The following is a 20,505-nucleotide window of genomic DNA, read 5'->3' on the forward strand; positions in this document are numbered from 1 at the left end:
GCCTCTCATTTCCACTTGCTTTTATAAATTTCTTTTATTGTATCTGCTGAACTTTGCTTGGAAAAGTTGAAATTAGTACACCTTGATCTTTTTGAAAAAGTTTCAGGTTTAGAACTGCCATAACTTGTCTGACAACGCACACATACAACTGAATTGTCTGAGTCAATGTACTTATCTTCAATAACCTGAACACAGTAAGGTACAAAATGCCCTTCTTCATTTTTTTCCCACCCCTGCTCTCAAATACTGTACTGGTCCCTCCAAAATATTTCTACAGGCTAACAGGTAATCTAATTACACACATTATTTACTCACACAGCTTAGCACCAGTACTTCTCCCTGCATATACAAGGTATTAAAACTATAGTGAAACACTACAGGAATAACCACAATTGGTCATAATGTTCTGATTTAGTTTTTACACACTTAGGAAAATTCATTCACACTAAACAAACACAAAATCAGTTTTCTGTTGAAGATAATAATGAATTAGCCCATGTCAAAAATAGGACTTTGGCAAAGTCAAACACCAGAATGATGAAACTGATATGAAGCTAATTCAAAGCACATGCATCACCAGTACCCTTCAGCATCAAGAAAATATTCAGCAGAAATAGTTGGTTCTCAGGTTCCCCTTGCACATTTCCATGACCATTAACAGAGGATGCCAGGTAGCCCAGCCCTAGGAAACCTCAGGTTTCAGTAAGGCACAGCACTATGGCACGAGTCCCCTGTACCAAAGGGCACCTTCACAAAGCCGGGCCTATGCTCAGCAGCAGTAAGAATCCAAGACAAATAAGAAAAAGCTCCATACGAAGACATTCAAATTCAGTTGTACAAAACGGCATTTGAAGTTTAAGAGCACCCTGTGGATCAGATGTCACAACTTACAGGAATTAATTAATTAATTAATCCAAGGTAAAAGAATTGCCTCAAAAATATTTAAAAAATAAATAATATATAATAAAATATAAGTGGTTAAAAATTTTCTGCAACGTAAGATTATTTGCCAGTGTCACCTACACTTTGTAATCTGCTATTTAAGTTGCTTGAAGACTCCAAGTTTGCGCAATTTCACTTTGTTTGATTCAAAACATAGTGTACATTTCCACATGGCCAAACTGTATTTGCTGGCTCTACAAAGCAGCCACAGGATTAACAGTTTACCCAGAATATTACCACCAGTTGTAATGGTTTCGAAACAAAAACAGAGTTCAATTTTACTTTCACAGACCTCCCCCAGCTGCTGCTTCTCAGGGTAATTTCAGTGTCTGATACCTTTTCAAACTTTCCAGTATACTTAACTTCCTAATTTTCCTAATCAGCATCTTCTGAATCTAATATGCTACTATATCATTCTCACTTATTACACAGGAAAAGCCTTTTATTTTGAAAATTTTATTGAACAGACATAATGCTTGCAAACCGAATCTTCAACGAATACTAAAACAAGAAAGAAATGCAATTGTTAGAAATGTGGTGGTATGTGGAAATACATTTTAACAAGAGCTCCAGAAGTATTCAGGTATGTTTGATTTTTTAATAGGTTACAATGAAATTATTCCCTGAACAAACTGATAGCCCTTTTATTTCTTTCCCAGCACTACTGTCACTCCATTATCTACTTTATTATACAAGTACTCATGCTCCAGTTGGTCTCTAAATAAATCATCCTCATGTAAGTAAGAGAAACTAGTTCCATTCTTAAATTATGAAATTTAGATCAATTTTCTGGCACTTTAAATCAATGTAACTAATGGTCCAATTTCAAATCAATTTGATGCATGTAATTTACAATAAGCATGCACATCCTTCCTCTGAAAGGCTAACAAATGAATTTTACAACGACCACACCATGACTATGGTAGGAATTCAAACAAGTTAAGAATGCTCAGCTATAAAATTTAAGAAAAAAACCCCAAACAAACCAACAAGAAGATACAAACCTCTACCTCCAAACCTTTGAAACTTAGCACACAAGCAGCACATAGAAGGTCCAAGTGCTGCTCTTCACCACAGTGACCCAAATGTACTGTCTGTACTATCCAGCCTCTCTCATCCACAGAAGTAGGTCATTTTTTTCATACCTGGTCTGTTGACAATTTGAGACACACTGGTACTCTTTCCAGAAGTTTAAGAATAGAACTGATTTCTCTCTCTCTCTCTCTCACCAGTGACACAATAACAATACTCACCATAAATTCCAGTTCACTGATAAGATCTGGTAGACAGAAAAAACCCAAAACTATTACAGGCCGAGGAACAGTCATCAAAAAAAAAATTTCAAATCCTACACATTAGAGAATCAGGCCTCAGTCTAGATGCTCAGGTCTAACCTCAAAATTGAAGTCACAAAACCAATACCAAAGAAACAGCTTGGTAGTCTATCAGTTCAAGAAAACTGAAGATGTTTTAACAGGCTTCAAAGCAAATAACAAGAGAATGAAAATAAAAAGTAAACCTCAGAGAGGACAGTAGATGCATCGTTTATCAATTTCCTCCTCCTTCTGTCAAAACTCAAACCACTTTCTCTCATTTATGTCAAGAGTCAGAGGGTGGCAACTCCCAAACAATGCTGCTTATTTCACTCACTATTTGGGTGGTACAAAAGCACAACTATTCCATGTCGTTCTTTTGCTACTCTTAACATTTTTTTCTATGTTCTATTGCTATTTAATATCTGTGAACTTTGTTATACTTAACTAATTTTTCATGCAGCAATTACTCTGACATCTTAGTATTGCAAATGAAATTAAAAATAGAAATTATAACAAAAAATCCTGCAGGGATGGTAGTCTCTATTAAAAGTTTGTGCTAAGCCTAAATGTAGAACTTAACTTGAACAGCAAAAAGAGAAACAATCACTACTACTCCAAATTCAGTTCCTGAAGAACAAGCTTTTTATAAAATCTTAACGGTATGAAAACACCCCTAAACAAACGAGCATTATTAACAGCCAGTACATGCATTCCAGTCCAGTCCTGATTTCTGTCTTTTCTTTAAATCCAACATTGGTGGTTATTCTTTTCCAAGAACAGTGTGAACTCTTCACCATGTCTTCACTTATTTATTCTTCAAATAAGATAAAAGCTTCAAATGCATTAATAGCTATGAGCTCAGCAGCAGCTGCCCCACATTTGAAAGGTTTAACCATGCCAACATAAGCATGCAGATAGCTTGTGGATAGTAGTGCATTGCCCTAAGGAGTCCTAGATCTAAAATTCATTTCAAGCTCCTATATGTGGAGCCATGATGGAACCGGACAATTAGCTGGCTTTAGGAGTAGCCATGCATTGCACAAAGTATTTCAGGACAGCTGTCAGACTAGCTCTTGCCTGCCCCAGAGCCCGAGTTCACAGCAGCTGAAACAGATAAGGCATGCTCCTGGAACATTCTATCTTTTTTGTTTTGTCCAAAAAAATTCAGTTTATGTGCTCACAGATCACTCTACAATGGGCATTCAAGTGAAATAGGTGGGGACAGATGAAAAATTCAATTCAGAGGAAGAGGAAATCCAAACTAGACACTAATGTCAAGGCACCTACAGAATACATTAGTGCAATCCATCCAGACAGCACCCAGATTAGCTAAAGGTCTTTTCCTCACAGGACAATTCCCTTCTGTGTTTTTAGGATTACACATAACATCCATCTTTCCCAACTGGTATTCCTGTATGTAATTCCAGTGAGTCAGCTTAATTAGGCATCCTTCCTCTCTACGCATTTACACTGACTTAGATAACCTACAGTCTACTTAAACAAACAAATAAAAGTGGCATTGCAAGTCTGATTTCCAGAGCTGTAGTAATTTACAGGTAGCATTATACATCAGACAATCAAGATACTTCTCCTCATCTCCCAAAAACATCCATAATCTCACCTTTCTACTGCGTAGTACGCAGAGGAGGTAAGGTTATAGCAGAGTATCTGCCCCCAAGGTAGGGTACTTGGAGCAAATTACTTCTACTCTATCAGCACCAGAACCAATTAGGCTAAAACTGCTTTGCATCCTTGAAGACCAAGCCTATACTGCCTCATTCCAAACCCATATTTGCATGATGAAAGAGCAGGAAGAAAAAGCAAGACTAAATGAATTCTTTCTGCTAAGAGAAATTGAAACATCAAGTACAATTTGGAAAGCAGTAAACATACACATCTTTGCTAACAGAAATTTGCATATTAATGTATAATACGCTAAATACACTAATTTTACATTGTTTAGATACATATATAACACTTGCAAACAAATCTTCAAGATAAACACCAGCTGAAGTCTGCACTTAATTCAATCAAATGTTCTTCATTAGGATCAAAGTTCATCCAATTCCACAGAATTGTTTTAAATAACGCCAAGTACTCAGAGACAAGTCATGATGCAATATGAGAAATTTCCCTACTCTGTTCCCTCTTATTGCATCTTTGGGTGTTTAATGTTAAAAATTTAACATCTGCATATGCCCTCTCCTGCCTCAGTTTATTAAGGACTTAACAAGGAAAAATAATTCATTTCATTAATTGTCAAGATGCTGCTTCCAGGATTTTCATTTGTTCATTCAACTGGCTTACCAATTTCAGCATGCTTCATCTTAGATCAGTTTGCATGCCTTAAACTTCCAGACTGGTTTGATCTGGGTTAGCTTCTCTTTTATATTAAAAAACACTCTCCAACAGTCTACATTTTCTCCCTATCAAGGCTGTTGTCAAGTCTGGGACAACATCCCTAACGCTGAAGTTTTTAAGGCAGAAGAGGCAAGCTGCTCCTGGGAGAACGCCAAGATTTCCACCCTCCTCTTTTACTTGTGCATGTGTCTGCACACAGTGAAAGACAGAGCTCCCCCAGACAGGACCAGTCACAGCACAAATGAAACAGGACAACTCCAGCAATTCCACCTTTCAGAAAGAGTGAAACAAAGGTAACAAATGAAAGCCAGCTTACAGATTTAACACAACTGGTATATGAAGAGCAGATGAAGAAGAAACCAGGATATATTAAAAAAAAATAAAAAAAATTAATAAATCAGAGGAGCAGTATAAAAGGCCTGTTTTCTCCCTCCTTAAAATGCATCTATTAAGGATTCTTCCTCTTGCAAGATAGAGCATTTGGATAGTATGCCAAGATGCAAGAGGTGACAGGGCACTGAGGTGTAACCCTGAGTTTTAACTGCTTTAACCTAAGAGACTGGAAAAAAAGAAATTATATTTAGGAAAGAAAAATTGAAATATATAGATAACTGGAAAAAAGTTGGAGAAGGGACTTTAATAATCAGTGAAGATTCATGAATTTACACTACAAAGATACTGGACCCAAAAACATGAAGCCTGGACAGACGATATCTTTAAAAAATTGTCTTTATTTATCAAATTAAGCTGGATGCTCTCAAACAATATCTGTTTTACAAAATCTATCACGACTACTGCACATTATAAATTTAAAAAAAGACATATGTTACTACTACATCTTGATGTTGAACACCCTATCTATATTCACAGTCACACTGACTAAAACATGAGTTTGTGATGTGTTACTTCATTACACTCAGAAAATGAATCTCTAGTAATAAGAATTTAAGTGAGGCAGACCTATGACACACTGAACATGAGAACTCCATGTGGGAATGTACCTAGGATTTCATATTCCTTCAAACAAGGGATCATTCTGCTTCACTATTTCATACAGAAGCTAAACAGCATAGCAGCAGTCACATAATAGATCATAACGCCTCTTCCACACGCAGACCAAATAATCAAGGAAAAAAACCCTGAAAATCTGAGGTGTATCTGGAATCACCTAGCTACAGTGATTCAGAAACTTCATTACTATTTATTGACACTTTTTTGTATGGCATAGTAATTTTTGAGCCTATAGTAAAACAAGAAGAATTTGAAAAAAACCTGGAGAGGTGAATCATGTCAGGTTTTTTCCCCACTGTTAAGTAACATTACTTTATAGTGACCTACAAAAAAATGTGATATAAGGCATAATCAATGAAATCATAAAATACATTAATCAAGTTCCTTTAATACCTCACAGAGACAGAATTGTCCAATAAACATCCACAAAGACTTCAGATTTTCAATTACAAGAACACAGATTCTTGCAGGTATTTGATCTTGCAGATGATCTCAGTTTGTCCCAGGAAGAGGCACACAAAGAAGGATACAAAGGTAATTTTCCCATTTTTTCTTTCTGAAGCACATCATCTTCAGGTATTCAAGAAATGAAGAAACAAAAATGTATCAGTCTAAAAGGAGTCATCCACCTTACAGGGCTGTGTACATGGAATAAGATTATCATTGACCAAGATCTTCACTTTTAAGTATTTTAGGTCCATTTCTATGCTAAGCAATTTTAAAAAACTTCAGCCAAATGGAAATTAAAAAAACCACAACAAAATAATACAGGCTCTAGCTGCCCATTTGCTTGTATCAAATGGGAAGAGTTACATATTCTATTAAACTATTTAAACATAACAAAGGGGATTTTCAACTAGAATTACATCTCTTCTCAACCCTCAATGCAAGAGGAATGGGTCCATTATTCATAATCCTTTTAGATAATGTCCTAGACATACTAAGTCTAATACTTTGCATCTCTTTTCAACTTCTACAACCTACATCTACCTGCTTCACACAAAGACAACCTTCAGCCCAACACACACTCCAAGTATAAGATAACACCACTTATCACTGTCATAATAAACATCCACATGAAGCTCCAAAGTATGTTGGTCAACTCCCTGTAAACTCCTGCACCTCAGCTTCCAGCAGAGATTCCCTGTATCTTCTCTTGCACCCTCCTCCTGGCCCCAAGAATCTCCATTTAGACCCAACAGTACTGCAGCATGTCCCTAAGCCTCTGAATTTTTGCCCAGACTTCTCTCAGAAATAGTCTGTCAGCACTTCAAGACAGCTCCTCAAAGTCTAATTCCATCTTGCCTTATCCCAACTCTGTTCTTGATCAGAGCTCTAGGAAGAGAATTGCCTTCTCTGAGAATTTAAGATACATAGCATTTCCTCATATGACTATACACTTACTGTTCCCTCAAAAGTTTAAGTTGCCATTGACTATGTCTGTGCTAGATAGGGCTAACATCTACAACAGCAAGTAAACACAGTAAAAGAGTTGATGGGTTGAGACAGAAAGGAGAAAAACTAACATAAATCATATGAAATGATTGCACCTGAAAAAGAAGACTGCAATCTATGCCTGTTAAAACAGAGACTTTGTGACAAGCTGTCTAAGAACAAATAGAAATTTTAAAAAAAGGAAAAAAAAAAAAAGAAAAAAAAGCTAGCTACTCTCATATGAGAGAATTCAAGTAATAAAATGAAAATTAGAACTCCAGGACAGATGTAGCATAAACAAACTAAGGTCTTCCAGGTGCAGATGGAGCAAGCATACAGCTTCTGATTTCAGCAAGTAATGAACACATCCAAGAAGTAGCCTCTTAATATACCTGCTGAAGGTAAAACTGCTTCTAATAAAGAAGCTTGGTTTCTTAACAATGCATATTCTATTTCTGCTATACCAACAGCCTTACTTCTCTGCTGTGTTCTTGAAGTCCCTTCTCACCCTCATTCTTCTCCCCACCTCCTCCAGCCCAGTTGCTTGGCTGGTGAAAAGGGAGGCCCCGCTGATCTGTGGTTCCCTGCGCTGTGGTTGACTGGGTAGTGCCCATAGGCTGTTCCAGCCCATCAGGCATGATCCTATTGCGAGAAAAAATGTCTGTTCCTCCTCTCTTTCCATACATGCAGCTCTATTCTTTATCAAGCCCCTAACTTGCCTGAGACCCTCAGTAACTTCCTAGCCTACACATTTTCTCTTCCCTGTCAAACACAGTTCTGATATTGCCCACTAAGCTTAAGAGTTATAAGAGACAGACACAGAATAGCTCAATTGATAAAAGAGGCAGGCTATAAATACAGAAGGTGTCTTGCCAAATCTCATAATTTCTTCTGAAGTCAGGACTGACAACAGCAATAGTTTTCTTAGGTTCTCAGGACCTTCTTTATCTTCTTCTCCTCTCCCAGGCCTCTTAAAAAAATTTATTCCAATTGCTCCAGACAGATCAAAATATGTGAAAGAAAATGGAAGGGAAAGAGAGAGCAAGCACCAAAAAAAAAAAAAATTAAACCAGCTTGTAAGAAAATTAGAGTATGTTTTCAATTGTTCATAGCATATTCAAAGATGAATTTCAAAAATTTCTAAAGCCATTTTTACACACAAATCTCTAGCTTATCACACTGCAATCTTTAAAAGAAAGCGCACCTTTTCAAGTAGTTATTTACTTCTTGAAATGCAAATTTGTAAGAAGAATTCATTTTCTCCACCCTCAAAAAACATGAAGGGCTTTCAAAAGCTGATTTACCTTCTCATTTATACAAGGTAATGCAGTATATTTGCATAAAACAGTCAAAACTTTTTTTTTTGTAATGTAATAGGTAGCTAACTATGTAACCCCTGCCGTTTTAAAAGACAGTCCCCTCGTTAGGAAACCGTTCAAAGTGACAATTTCAGTAACTCAGCATCTCTTTCGGGATAATTAGATGTATTATGAATATGCAGATTTCACGCAGCTGATTGGCTCAAATGTATCCCATTCCTCAAGAACATCACCTTTCCAACAAAAAACTGTATTAGGAAAGGCAGGCTGTCATCCAAACTCGTATTAAACATTCATCTGCAAAGCTCCAACACTGATCACACCAAACAGAATTACCTTTGCCCAGCCTTCATGAAGGTACAGATTGTGGATGACTATGTTACTGCTGGTACTGTGACCTCTAAACATAGGACTTCCTTGCAGCAAATCTTCATAAAATCTTTCGAGGGCACAGGGGTGGAGATTTTGTGCCATCTACATTATCACAGAAAGTAAGTTAAATAACATAACAATAGCACCATCCAGTGGCAGTATTTTCTCTTTAAGATATTCATCACTCCCAACACTTAGAGCGTGAAGTCACTGAAGCACTGTAGAACAGGTAAGGAACATACTTTCACCTCTAATAGGAGTTTTTTGAGCAGCCAGCATTCCAAGAATACAGCGACCTTGGTGGGAAATGCAGTACTAGCAAAGAGCTTGAAAAGAGCAACTGCACATACAAATAACTGGGGGAAAAAATACTGAACAAAGTAACAAATATAAGACTGTGAAACTTGTAAATACTACAACATCTGTAATTCAAGTTTATTCCGACATGGAAACCTTCCAAGATATTCAATGAAAGCTGAAAGTGCTTTTACCTGAACTAGGAGGCTGCTTCTTGTGTTTTAAGCAGAAAATTAATCAGTGTCTTCTCAGTATATACTTTAAAATTAAACACACAAACAAAAGACCACCCTGGACGTTTCCACTAAAAATATATATTTGAACAACTGTACCTTGTATATTTTACACCTGATTGTTCCTCCCTCTAGTTTTTTTATTAACATTATTTAAGATTTTCCTTTCTATTCACTTATTTGAGGTCCTAGTTCCTCAGAAAAACAAGTATTTTAGATTTTCAGTACCAGAGTGGTAACCTGCACTCATGATAAGCACCTGTGGCAGAGCCAAAAGAAATCCCAAAAAACAATGAAAGGGGGGGGAAAGGCTGTCATACAGTAATTGCCAACTGCAATAACCAGAGCAACAGAAATAAAGAAAGTACTGGTTTTAAAGGTATTTGCTGGGTATTTTTCTCAGAGTAGACAGTAAATAAACAGTCACAAAGTTTAGTTCTGTGTCCAACCCTTGACACAGGCAGATCCTTCCAGCTTTGGAAGAATTCCCATAAAATAGATCAACCACTAACACATGTGTTTGGACAACTATGATGGAAATTTTCTCTTCATGGTGAAGTGGGATATTCACACTACAAAGTTTTAACAAAGCTGCTGTTTGTTTCTAAACATTCTCATAGTTGCTTCTGGAATTTTAACCCAAACTTTTTTTCTTAGAATTCAAGAAATCTGCGCCCGACTGTGTCAACAGATGGGAATTGGTAGGCTTATTCACTGATGCATAGAGACTGATAAACCACTCTTGCTGAGTGCTAGAAACGAGATCACCTACTTTTAGAAAAGTTCTTCAAGTTAGTTCAGAAGTTTTTACCAAATCTGTAAGATAAGTTGTCACTACAGCTTAAAAACAGTAATAACTGCTGGAGCTGCATAGTCTATTTTAATACCCAATTTCACCTTAAAGTGTCCAACATATTTTTGTACTAATACTTTAAAAAAAAAAAAAAATTCCCTTCTTTTTTTTTTCCCACACAGTGGAAGACTGTGGCTCTGCTTTCGTATCTTTGATAGTCCAATACTGGACCTGCACACATCCTGCTGAACTAAATTGAGGAAAAGCAAGATAGGAGAACATGTGTATTCAGGGGTATTTTACACAGACATTAGAAACAAGTAATTGAAACTAAGTAATGCCATTCTATTGCCACTGTCTGTAGCTGTCTTGTTACTCCCCTCACAACCAGAACCAGTGACACCAGTTAGAGAGACAAGATCAGGCCAGGGCTGACATAATGGGTGCAGGATGGTCCAGATGCTTAACTGGCACAGGGAGTTTATGTCCATCACCTCCCTCACAACCCTGCACTCACCAGTATAATGTCTGTGTGTTGCAGCTGCTCTGCAGAGACACTGGCATCTGCAGCTGCAACTGCACCAGCTGACTCATGTGACCAGAAGGTACCACTGAATCCCTTGCAGCAGCTGCACTCCATCTGTGATCACTGGGTTGGAGACAGAAGCTGCAGTGTGTGTCAGTTGCTGTTTCCACTTCTTGTAAACAAGGTCATCTGATCATACAGCCACAACAGCATCAGGGCAGGAGACCCCCTTCAGAATAAGCAGATGGCTCCATCGTTCAGGCACACAGCTTCTGAATGTGCAGCAAGTTTCCCATGCAATTTAGAGCCAGCTACATTCCCTGTTTACTTTGGCCACAAATCCATAAAATTATAACCTTATCTGGTCTGAAGCTTCAAGAATAAATCCATTTAGATGTCTGAGAGATGATTACACAATACAATGATTATTGAGCTATGTAAGTATGTAGATTAGATGATATTTCTTTGTAAGTCTTCAGTGTTATTCATGAGCAGCAGGAAAGCAAAACAAACTTATCTCCCAAATTCAGAACTGCACATCCATACTGAACACATATACTTAAGAATGCTAAGCAGGGGCTTCCAGATGTCCTGATTAAATCAGATGGTCGACTTTAGGTGACTTCTTCCATCACACTACTAAAATGGCTTAAGTCTCAGTATTTTCCTCACACTACAGGCTACCCTGTCTGCTCTATGTTTTTGCCTGTAGGGGTGCATGGGTGCACAGAACCTTACCCTAGCAAAAACACACGTGCACGTTCTCCGCATGCACAGCCTTGTCCTATTGTCCTGGCTCCCCTGCTTTGCTTTTTTGCCCCCATGGCAATTCCTGTGCAATCTGTAATCCATCCAACTCCCTCTTCACTGTTATGGGCAATAGTTCTCTGTTCCATCCTACAAGCAAACTTTTCAGTGGGAATGAAGCAGCTCACCATTACAAATTATGTAGTAAGATTGCACTGTCTCCACGTGACATCTTACTATTTCCAAAGACCCTTAGAGGAGGGTAGACAAATATCTGCCAGGAATGAAAAACATGCATCTCTAGCTGGATTGGGGGATTGAAACGAAATGATCTCTTGAGGTCTCTTTCTACAGTTCTATGAAAGGAAAGGCAATTAATGGGCAGCTACTAAATTATTTTCACACAAGCCATTTAATCTACTGTGATAGATGACCACCTTTAAAACAGAAAAATTCACTATTCTGAGCACTAATTGGTACTCTTGGGGCTAAGCTTAACTCAGAAAAGACTGAATGGGCATTAGAGACTTATCTATTCTCTGAGTTGCTAACAAACAATACAGCTTATTTTATGTTTTATTTGTGGTCTTACATCTCTAAATGAGGATACTTTTAGAGCTAAATTAGCAAAGATACTGCATTATCTGCTTTGGAAACAGAATATCTGATGTGATTCTGCCATTTTGATAACAGGGCAACAAGCAGGACATCAGTGGAAATTCTCTGGAAAGTCAATTCTGAAGAATTTCACTAAAAAAAAGACTTTAAATGAGAAAACTGAAGTTTCAGCACAGGAAAATTTTATACCATGTTATTCATTGCACTCAAATGTCAGAACAGGACTATGCTATAATAAAGCTCATTACCTAATTATTTAGGAAAAATTATGGCATTATATTCTGACTAAGTCTCTCATGGAATTATGAAAAAACAATACACAATAAGTACACATACTTTATTGATTTAAACAGAGCAGGCAAACACAAGTGCCACCAAGAAATAAGACCTATTCTTAAAATCCTGGGAGTTCACAAAAGCCTAAAGCTATTAAAAAATCAAATGCAATGTGTCTACATTTGAAATTTCAGTTAGTGTATCTTCTGTTACAGTATTTTTTTTTCCCACTAAAATGCAAAAAATATTGGAAGTTTAAATTCTCCATCTAATCTCAGGATTATTAAAAAAATTACTAAGAACTAAAAAATGAATATTTCTATTCTCTTTGGCATTGGCCAGCTTTTTGATAATCATACCAGCAACACGTAAAAAACCAGAACAAAAGCAAAACTGAGTTTAGAGAAGAGATGATTACACTCTTATTCTGGGTTTTGCAATTTCCCCATACCAGTTAACATGGCAATCTGAACATGAAAGATGTTTGTGGTCTGCATTATAAAAAAAACCCCACACAAACCCCCACCTCGCTCAGGTGTATCTCATCTGAAACTCAAACTGCATGCACATGAAATACACATTTCTTACCTCCACTGGTTTTAAAGAGCCTCAGTGAAAGCGGTAAGCCCCCTCACCTCCAGCTTAGAAGTGTTTAAGCAAAAAGATAACAGTGCACTGTCAAGTCCTTTCAAGTAGTTAAAAGCTTTAGACATTTTACACCTTTTACAACAGGTTTCAGAGAGCTGCCACCAAGGTGGCTGCTGCTCAAAGCACCCCCCAGCTGGTGGCACACCCGGCACTGACCACACCCTTTGCTGGGGCCTTCAAACAGCACCTCCATTTCAACAGCTTTGATGTTATTCCAATAAAGTCAGAACAAAATCAGAATTAAAACAGGATCTGTCAACAGAAGATTATCTGAAGGTTCTTCTTCACACACAGTATACTTACGGCAATAAAATTAATGTAATTCCATAAAATGGTTGGGTGAGTATTAGCTTTTATTCTGATGCTGGTACTATGCCTAGAGGACTGTGAGCAAAATACATGTAAGAAGTACAGTAAGTGAATGGAATAAAAATCACACGTTAAATTCTCACTCTCTGATTCAGAATATGCAGTTCTTGCAGTGTAACTTGCAGCTTGAAGTTAAATAATTACTCAGACAGCTCAAAACCATTCCTCAGCCATCTTTAATACATTCCCTTTCTAAGAGACACTAAGACAATGTATCTTCTAGGCTATTAAAAGGTCCAGTTAATAATTTTGAAGTTTTAGGAAAATCTCAAGTTTAGTTCTACATTGCATAACACAAAAATTAATACTCTCGAGACAGATCTTTTCCAATTCTAAATTGTGAAATAAAGATGCAGAAACCTTAGCTAAAAAGCAGCAATCCCGGGAGATTTTTGCATGTTCTGTAGAAAAGACCACATCTTATTCTAAGAGTGCACCCCATTCTCTATTGGAAAAAAAAACACTACAGTGACAGAAACATGCAGCAGTATGGAAAAAAAAATCATTCTGCATATTCAAAACTCAGTCTTTAAATATGTCTGCCATTGCACACAGTCCTGTCACAACTGCATTAGCACCACACTTCATCAATACCGGGAGTCAGTGCAATTGAAACATTAACACCATTTTTTAACGAGCTGTAAAAATATGAAAAGCGCCAAGAGAAGTCATGAGGGAAATCTTCTTCTGGACAATCATGTCTCACTGACTGCCCAAACTGCATTTATTGGAAATGAACCCCAGGAGAACAGGAAGGAGCAGGCATCCTGTGCTGTGAAGCCTTTGCTACGAACACTGGGTGAGAGGCAAGCTGAAGTGGAGTTCAGATCACTTGAGCCTTCCAAGTCTGAAAGTTCAGTTCAGGGCTGTGGTTCTCTGCTCAGTCTGTGCACGAGGGTGAGCTCAGGAACAGACAAGCAAAAGGAGGAATGTTATTTCCTTGCTGTAAAGCATGTATGTCTAGTACACACTGAGGAACAGTAATCACTGTCAGGAATACATCAGCAATATTATCTGGAAGAAAAACAGAGTAACCTGGCCTCATTAGCTCACACAGAAGAACCAAATAGGTGGTCCATGTCAGTCCACCTATTCCTGCACAAATTGTCAAAGTAAGAAATCAGTTTAACTCAATAACCAGTACTGTGAGAGTTCCTGTAAGCGATGAAATTTGAGCTGGAATTATCATTTGGAATATTACAAAACATCTTTTCCTTGAAGGATCTTTTGGTGTCTCTTTTATACCACCTGTGATATGGCTGTGGTAATCAAAGCAGATGACACAAATATATGAGATTAAGAGCAAGACTACAGAAGAACAGTGAATCTGACACTAGGAACTTTAAAGCAAATAAAGCTTCAATCATTTAGCAGCTGTTTTTGCACCTTGTATGTCACATATATAAAATATTTTGGATTCTCCATTGGTTTTTATATCCATCCTTCTCCTTCCCCTCCAGCACTCTTCCTTCCCACTACCACAGAGGTGTTGTATCACACATAAGCCTCAGATAAGCATCTCAGGCTACAAAACCAAGCTCCCTAGAGGAACATAAGCCTTGCTCTTAACTGCCAGCCATAGCTATTATCAGAAGTTTTCTTCTATTTTACATCAAATAAGCACTGTGTCATACAGGAATGAATTTACACTGATTTCCAGGAACTGTTTAACAATAGAGAGTATTCTAATACAGTCTTTAAAGCCACATAGCAAAGTTGGGCTTTAATGTACTATACACACAAAGGAACATGAACAGAGGCAAGAAAGCTCAGTTAAAACACTGTACTGATACATAAGCACAGTTTTAAAACACTGATGCAATCTGCTTACCACTGTGCACAAGTATTGTGCAGATGACTTATTTAACTTCTCCAATAGCAGGATGCAAAATGAAATTATACACTAACTTGAAATTTTTGATTTTAAATTTAAGCATATGTAAAGACTGCTCCAGGAAAGAAGTTAAAAGTATTTCTGCTATAACTTAGAACCTTAACTTCTAGAAATTTTATGCAGGACTGCCTGTTACCAAGAATTTCATAAGCTGATTTCTGTACTGCTAATTTGCATTGGTGCTATAATTCAAAATAATTGCATGAAGGGTGGACACACAGAAAAATGAAAGAAAAAATACAGAGGGAGGAATCTTTAATATAAATTCTGTAGCTAACCATAAATCATTATTTTTGTATATCTGACTCAAGCTTTTATGTGTGTGGGTATATATAGTGATAAAACAATTCTACAGAAATCAAACTGCAATTTAAAGTAATTTCTACAGAGGGAGCCAACAACTCAAGGAAATAGATTAAGGAAACATTCCAGATCAGCACAGAGTTCTTCCCAACCATCAAGCTCATTCCCTACACTTACAAATTTCTCAAATACCCACAGCACATCATCCAGATTCTTAAGCTACAGAATTCCCAAGTACTTAATGGACGTTTAATTAAATAAGTTGTTAATTACAAGTCATGGAATAATCAGAGTCAATATAAACAGAATTTTATTTGCTTTGGGAGAAAAGTGGTAATTCAAGAGATTAGTCATTTTAAATTACTATTTATTCAATAAAAAGAGACATTTAAGAGTTTTCCACTGTAAAAGCTCTTAAAAAAATTGATTTTGTAAAAATGAGTATCAATTGCATAGCAGAGATCTTTACTGAAGTTTTCGGACAAAACTATACCAGGAAACGGTTCAGAATGATACTTGATCTAAAAAAAAAAAAAAGAGGAAGAAATCAAAAACAAAGTTGTGTAAAGGTGGGAGCTGACAAGTTTTTCATTAATCTGGGCACCTTGTTCTAACTGCCATAACAGTTTTCCACATTAATTCATTGCCAAATCATATTTCATAATATATACTAAACCACTCAAATGTAATTACAAGTGAGGAATATTATATCAAATAACTCAAGAGCTGTGACAGGTTCATATATCACCTCATCCATACAAATCACCTATATTGTCAGCATATGTTGAGAAGGCCAACAAAAGACTTAAAGCTTCGTATTTCTGATATCTTACTCTCTCTTCTCCCTGCTTCCACAAACGATTTCCTACCCTCTTATTTAGCTTTAGGGGGAAAGAGGATGAATTAAAACCAAAGGTGTTTTAGAGAGCCTTAAGCCCAAGAGGACAGGATCTCTGCGACTGTTACCGAAGAGAAACCGCCCCCTCTAGTGGCACAGAGCACTCGGCTGCTTGCAAAGGAGCTGCTGGAGGCACAGCCGCATCCCCCGGTGAGCCACAGCTCCCATCTCTGTCCCTGCAAGCTGAGCCAGCAATCACACACGGCTGCACTCTGACTGTGCCTGCGGCCGAGTCCCTCAGCTTTTGTACTGAAGTACTGTGACAGTGTACTCGGGGTAGGCCCCCCGCCCCCAAATACAAGGAAACTGCTCTTCAACATTCCCATGACATGGTTCTGATCCCCCTCTAGCTCTCTAACATACCCAGACTACTTCTAAATCCTACTGTAGATTTCTCTACTCCTTCCCAAGTACCAGAGGCCTCCCCTGTAATCCCCAAACATCCCTATTATGACTCCAAGATCGACCCTTCCACTTAAGTATCTATCTACACTGTCTAAGCAGAACCAGAAAATATACACACACCACCTCCTGCCAGATGTTACAGGTAAATCAAAAAATCCATCAGTCACCCAAAATGCTGTCCTCAAATTTAGGAGTCCCTCTCTCCCTTGTTCAGTTTCACAATGAAAAATATCGAGTACGCAGGTAAGAATGAAATCCCTCTCAGCTAACTTGCAGCACAGCAACATATCTGCTCTCTCCCTTCTGACCAACACATCAAAAACTGACTGAAGAGAAAGAAAGCTGGTATTTATCTTCTTCCTCACTTCATGGTCTTGATCTCTGAAAAAAGTAAGCTTATGAAATCAGAAACACAATGCAGATGTCACATTTCTTACTCTCTCCTTCAACTAACTTTCAGAAGTGTCCCATCAGAGCCAAAACTGCTTAAACGAAACAGTTTATAAAACTGCTCAACCAGCAGTCAGCTAAATCTGCACTGAACAAGTGTTCTGAAACACTGCTTACAGACTCAGCGGTAGTACTGAATTCCAAACAATGTTTATAAAACTCACAATGACTGTATTTTAGTAGTCTATGTTCATACAACCTAGTCAAGCTCCCAAAATTCAGCTAACAGCCCCTAGTTTAGTACAAGAAAGTATTAGTAAGAAACCCCAACTCCCGTGTCAACACTTACTCTACACAGTGAAGATGCACTCTGTATTAAAGTATTCCTACTTCAGTATCAAGACAACTTGGATCACATCCCACTGCTTGCTGCATCTAGCCCAAATTTATTCTCCTAAAAAAATTTTGATGTGGAACCATGGCAAAAAAAAAAAAAAAAAAAAAATCAGCCTAGGCAGCAGCATACACAAGTCTATGCTTGGCTCATATGATCTTCAGTTAAAGCCATTCAGTCCAATTCTGAGAATTAAAAATAGAAACAACTCTTGTAGAAGGACCATACAAAGGGTCAGGAGAAATATTTCTGTTTGTCTCAGAGTTTATATTTTTTTATTGTTCTCAGGAGAAAAAATATATGCAACATTAAGGCCTCACCAAACTTATTATGTCCAAATTTCCCTAATAGCCCTGCAGGACTCAGAGTGGAGGGGGTTTAGTTGGGTTAGGGAAGGTGGGAAATATTTGCAGGACATCCCTTGAGCCACAAATGCATACTTCCTTTGTAAAGCACCAATGCAAACTGAAAATACCACTGTTCCCTCACCTTTCTTATTCCTGCTGCAGAACAGCAAACTCACCAATGAAAGCAAGTGTGTCGCTCATTTGATTCCCCACAACATGGACATGGCTTGGCTTGATCATCAGTGCTGATGGCTCTAACTCATCTGCTAATTTTACATGGAAGCAGGTTGAGCTGTGGGACAGTACCCTCCACCCTTCATGAGGTACATTCAGAAGTTGACTGGGGTGGGAAAGGAGTAGGAATTTCCAGCTAAGTTCTGAAAAAATGCATATATGCACAAACTTAACAGCTTTAGTGCTAATAAATTCCTGTTAGAAGTGTACACAAAATGAAAAGACAAATTTAGAAGGCTGCTAGAGTTGAATTGAAAGCAGGAAAAAAAAAGGTGATCTTTCATACCTTAGAACTTAAAATAGAAGTTAAGCCTGATGCCATGCCTGTAAACCAATGCCAGTCTTAGTGGCTGTACTTATCTCTCTAGATAACTAAGACTCAAGGACTAAAGGATCAAGTCAAGTCAGGGTAGCAGGCTCAGTTACCTTGGGAGATAAGGAATTCATTACTGAACAAAATCTACATTTTTATGAACAACAGCTATACAGAAGTATCTCTGAGAAACTGAGGAACATCTGACAGTCAAATAAATCACCATGCTGAATTTTAGATGAAGAATGCCAAAAGAAGTCTTCTTTACTACTAGGGAAGATAATATAAAAGCTGCTGACATTTCAAAGGCTGAAAGAGAAATTATTTTAAGTAGGAGGATTTTGGCACTGAAGAGTAACATATAGAGACTAACTTTGTATTTGACTTAAAAACACTACCACAGGGTCAGAAGAATAAGTTTATAACCACGTCAGCAACAACTACCCTACTGGTAAGTTGTCTTGCATGTTTCCTAGAATTGGTACTTCTTTTAAATATGAACATCTACTTAAACATCAGAAAAGGTTAATTAAGTATCTAACAATAAAGTTAAATCAGGGAATTTAGCTTGAAGGACTGAAAGTGCTCTGAAGGTCAACAATGTGCAATCTGTTGTGTTCACATGGTGCAAGGAGAAAAGTTCCAAAGGTCTCTCCTGAAAACAACGTGACACTGACCTACAGGAGTATCCAGTGACATTCAAGATGACAAGATCAGAGGCAAAAGCATGTTCAACCTCTTTCATTATGCCCAACAACATATAAATCATCTCAGGAGCTAATGCAGTGTGTACAACAAAACACTAAAGAAGGGTTTCTGTTGCAGCTGATCCATGTAAATCTTGAGTTATACTAAATTTTCTGTATTAATCAAAATTTAATAAAGAACTACTTTAATAGTTAGTTCAACCCTCCATTTAAGAAGGGACTATGCTGTAAACATATCAGTAACAAACATGCAACTAATATGCAATATACCTAAAATAAAAAGCTGAAAGATGACTTAACTACTTCCAATGAAATATCTCACTTCAAAAGGTCCAGTTTAATCAGTATCTATTGAACAAATAAAGCTTGTGTACACAGTACAACTTGTACTGTCCAAAATACAGTCCTGCATGTGATTCACCTTGTGTTTAACCTCTCTGCATGCTAGTACTTTTAACACTTCTAGTTCATAGTATCCAAAATGGGTTAATGGGTTAATCATAGCTATGCTGTCCATAAGGGGTGTATCATTTGAGTGTGCTCTGCATAAAACCAATCTTATCTGCTCATCAAAGACAACTGCTGTTGCCTGTCCTTTGCCTGGAGCTCAAGCAGTTCTAATGTCACAGGTACATTACCATGATGTACTAACTTAAATTAAATGTCTTTTTCCATCCTTGGAAAGAACATGGGACATTTGGTCAGTAATTCAATCACTAAGGCTTTTGGAAAAAAAAATCTTTTCCTGAGGAATTAAATCCTTGTTACCAGAATACATTTTTATTGCTTGAAATATGTGACCTTACTAAAAACATCCAAACTTTTAACATGGCAATATAACTTGACAGCTATAGATGTGAATTCATCTAAAACAGGTACATTCTCTTACATGAGGATAAACTGCATAAGTCATTTGGGTATATCATGAAATAATGCAAAATAACGTTAATGTAATAATGGAAACAGACAGTTATGTGCAAGAGCCTAAAGTTTAAAATAGTAAGGAAAAAAAGGGGTGTTAATTTTATATCTAAGCATGTAGATGAACACCAAATGGACCAAATTCCCCACTATCTCTACCCTGAAAACAAGTGGAAGCAATCCTAGAAATCTGTATCTAATTTAGAAATGAACATACACATTTAGAATGAACATTTAAATTGCCTCAGTACCAACTGCAGTTAGTAAGAATAAAATAAAAAGAATTTTTAAAATAAATTAATGAAAAAAGATTTTTAAATCTCTTTTTGCAACAACTGGTCTTCAGATAGACTTTGCAATTTACAGGAGACACTACTAAAGAGCAAGAATTAACATTTTTGCTAGCAGGTATTTATCAGTAAAGCATGTATACATAT

At 37.3% G+C, this 20,505-nt stretch overlaps 1 protein-coding gene across 2 annotated transcripts in view; it reads right to left on the minus strand.

Annotated features, from left to right (window-relative positions):
• ADK (adenosine kinase) overlaps window positions 1-20,505 on the minus strand; it is a 272,833-nt gene that overhangs the window by 217,774 nt on the left and 34,554 nt on the right. The window lies entirely within an intron of this gene.

The sequence above is a fragment of the Poecile atricapillus genome, chromosome 6 (assembly GCF_030490865.1).
Source record: "Poecile atricapillus isolate bPoeAtr1 chromosome 6, bPoeAtr1.hap1, whole genome shotgun sequence".
NCBI classification, from domain to species: domain Eukaryota; kingdom Metazoa; phylum Chordata; class Aves; order Passeriformes; family Paridae; genus Poecile; species Poecile atricapillus.